The 3,968-nt window shown below is 36.9% G+C and overlaps 1 long non-coding RNA gene across 1 annotated transcript; it reads left to right on the forward strand.

The window, feature by feature from the left end:
• The first annotated feature begins 1,049 nt into the window (after positions 1-1,049).
• Positions 1,050-2,575, forward strand: LOC141369117 (uncharacterized). The gene is made up of 4 exons (XR_012372668.1): positions 1,050-1,369; positions 1,454-1,551; positions 1,637-1,828; positions 2,054-2,575. It is a non-coding gene; the product is annotated as an uncharacterized lncRNA (long non-coding RNA).
• Positions 2,576-3,968: the final 1,393 nt, after the last annotated feature.

Here is a 3,968-nt window from a genome sequence, read left to right on the forward strand (position 1 = left end):
ATATTTAAAGGTAAATTAAGTTTGTATATTGAGTGAAAAACCTGAAAATACACTTTATTCATGTATCATGCATTAACCCACTAACTATAAATTTCATATTTTTAAATGGTGCATAGAGAGATCTGTGGATGCACTGGGACACATCATCAGTGAAGTTTTCAGAGATTTCGTGTTCTGGGTGTCAACATCAGACACTCTGGGTTGACTCGGCTGGGATTGTTTAGGTCCCAACTTGTACCCCACCATCACTAGCCCATTTTTGAACCAAATCAACCTCAAGGCTTTCTTCGCAGCTTCTATGTTAGACTATCTTGCACTGAGAATGGCCAGAAAAGCCTATTCATCCAACCTCAATGTGTGCACAGTAAACTTTCCAGCTCATCCTCTGGCACACCATTGAGATCACTTACTCGCCTTAGCTCCTTCCATGCAGACCTGCCAAGGAACTGTCAATACAACTAAAAAGACCCGATTTGAACACATGCATGTCACCACTTCATCTGCTCTCGAAGAGGTTGATGTTATGATGGCTATTAGATCATCCCACAGTTTCTAGTCTGATGCTCATGAGAGCAGGCTGGCAACTATGAACTTAATACTTTGACTGGACTTTCCCGATGTCATTACAGGTCAGCCTACTATCACACTTAATTTCAATTATGTATTATGCATTAGTCCACTAACTATGTATTTCAACTTTTTTACATAATCACAATAAGCACTGGTGATATTCTGAATTTGAGTACTGTAACAGTACACTCCCAGTAAATGTAAAAATTAATGCACGACATGTTAAACAAACATACTTTTACATAAATCACTGTCAACCAATGACATTGTTTTCCTGATTTCTTTTCATGCTAGACAGACACAAGGACAGTTCAACACCTATTGTGAAATTCTGAAGCCATTGACTGTTCTATACTACTGTATAGAAACTTCAAAAAGGTGAGCTTAAAGTCTTACGATCAGAATGTTTAATCTTTCCTTATTCTTAATGGTTTCATTTGTTTTCATCTTCTTGTATGTGAATACAACAGATTCCACTATCAGTTTAGAAAATGTCCTAAAAGAACTGTAAATGGATGCAGGCAGTTAATAGTCCATAAAATAATTTTACCTATGAATGCTCAATCAGCCATGATGCAAAGACATCTGTGGATGTGCTGGGACACATCATCAGTGAAGTTTTCAGAGATCCTTTGGAATTTTGGGTTTCTCGACATCAGACACTCTCTTGGTTGACTCGGCTGGAATTGATCAGGTCCCAACTTGTGCCCCACCAGTACTGGCCCACATTTTGAACCAACTCTACTTTGAGGTTTTGTGAACTTTCCAGCTCATCTTCTGACACACGTCTAAGATCCTGGTATTTGTCCCTAACACTCATTAGCCTCTTCCATGCAGTCCTTCCAAGGAACTGTCAATAATACTAACATGACCTGCTTTGCAGAAATGCATGTCAACACCACATCTGGTCTCGAAGGGGTTGATGTTTCAATGGATATCCAGATCAACCCACAGTTCCCAGCCTGATGCTGATTAGAGAAGGTTGGCATTCAGTGTCATACTAATCAACTTTCCTATGGCTCCAAACGTTTTCTTACCATTGAATCGTAAGTGGTTTCTGCCACAGACCTCAGGACCTGATTGTGTCTGCTGCGATAGAAGTCCTCTCCTACAACAGTCGAGCAGATCCTATAAACATTGTCACAGAAAGGGAACTCTGTAGAGAGTGTTGGGGTGTGGCTCTTTCACCAGCAAATCATGGCCAGCTTGGATAATAAACCTAATACTCTGTGACTGGGCCTTCATGATGTTATTCCAGGTTAGCCTTCCATAACAATTAATCTCAATAATATGATGCATTAATTTGTTTACTATAGATGGCAGCTTTTTCACATTTTTAACTCTAACTGTCAGTTTACATTTACAGTAGTGTACTTCAGAATATCATCAATGGTTCATGTAAAAACACATGCTGAACATGTTAAGCAAACATACAAGTTGTAACCAAATCAATGTTAATGTAATTTGGTTTTATGCTTTAAAGACACAAGCACAGTTCAACACCTACTGTGAAAATCTGAGGCCTTTGGACTTTTGTACTGTATAAAAACCTGCAAAGGTGAACTTAAAAGATCTTTTGCATTCTGATTAAAGGATGTTTTTGTTGTTATTGTTACTGATTTCATCTTTGTTTTCCGCTTGTAGTGAAAACAACATACTCTACTATCAGTTCAGAGAATGTCCTAACAGAACTGTAAATGGATACAAGCAGTTCATGATCCATAAATTCAGCTATGAATACTCAATCACCCAAGTAATATAACTATGTAGTACAACTGGTATGGACGGCTTGTATTATACTTGGCCCACATTTAGTTATTTGAATATATGCCAGCCAAAGGACGATGGCCGGTCCCAGCTGGGCCTGGTTCCTCCCAAGGTTTCTTCCATCAATTTATACATTAGCAATATCAGCTTACTATTTAAGGGAGTTTTTCCCTTTCCACTGTTGCCTTTGGGTTGCTCACAGGTGTACTATGGAACTGTTTTTTAAAATTAAATTATATTGTTTGTAGCAAATGTAATAAATAAAAAACTGATAAAAAGGAACTTTGTCATGTCATCCATTTGTATGGTCATGTGTTTGAAGTGATGATCAATTTTACTTTGTTTTATGAATTGGAATTCTTGGTATATACATCTTAATGCTTCACACATTCCATCTAGAAGGTCATAAATTTGCACCTTAATTGACCAAAATTTAATTTATTGTTTGGTAAATTATAGTACTCCAGAAATCTCCTTTAAATTTGGATATCTTGTTTCATGCACTACATTTTCTTTTTATAAGCGGAGTGTTTAAGTGTGACTTGTTACATTTATCACTGATATTTGGTTCTAAAATTTAAGGTATTCACGAAACTACTTTTTAGTATCTCTTGTTTTTAATAGCAGGCAACAAAACAACACATTTGAGTCTTGGTCCCTAGATGTTACCGTGTGTTATAGGGAGAACATGAATATAGTCACAATAGCACTAAAACTGCAAAATAAAATAATTGTATTTGAACAGTACATGGGTTCAAAACTACAGGAAAGAATAAACTCAAGACAAAGCTTGACTATATGAACACATTTCTATGTAAAAGACAAAACTAGCTCCTCTTCACAACAGTAAATTTTACACACAGGTTAGCAACAATGCTTCTCAGGGTCTGGACATGTGTCACATGTGTTTTGAACACATGTCCATAAAGGTTACAAGATAGTGGCTTAGCACACTGGAACACTCAAGTGAGAAATGTTTGAGAAATTACAAAGAATATGGAAAATATATACATTGACATTGACAAAGGCTAATCACCAAAGGTGAAGAAATGACAACGCAGAGCACAAATAACAGAAATACAATGTATATAGTATGAGAATCACATAACTTAAGTGGGAAAAAAGTTAAGACAAAAATCCACTGCACATGGGATTCGAACCCATGAACTCAGGTTCCCAAAGCACAGCACTTACCGCATGCGCCACTGAGTAAACGATTAAACCACTGAGTTGGTGTGTCTAAGCTATAGAATAGAGATTTAGAGCTGTAAACATTGATATCCAGCAATTACCAAAAGTGCAGAAATGACAACAGAGAGCACAAATAACTGAAATACAATGTATAGTATGAAAATCACAAAACTTAAGTGAGAAAAAAAGTTAAGACAAAAAAAAACACTGCACATGGGATTTGAACCCATGAACTCAGGTTCTCAACACACAGCACTAACCAAATGCTCCATTGAGGAATCATGGGTGAAAGGCTGTGGAAAAGAGGCTTCAAAGCTGCAAACATTGACATGCCAATCACTAAAAGTGCAGAAATAACACAACAAAGCAAAAATAAACAGAAATACAAAGTGTAGGGCAATCAGATAACTTAAATGGCACTGAATTCGTGAAGAACATTT

Source organism: Misgurnus anguillicaudatus, chromosome 12, assembly GCF_027580225.2.
Source record: "Misgurnus anguillicaudatus chromosome 12, ASM2758022v2, whole genome shotgun sequence".
Lineage (NCBI taxonomy): Eukaryota > Metazoa > Chordata > Actinopteri > Cypriniformes > Cobitidae > Misgurnus > Misgurnus anguillicaudatus.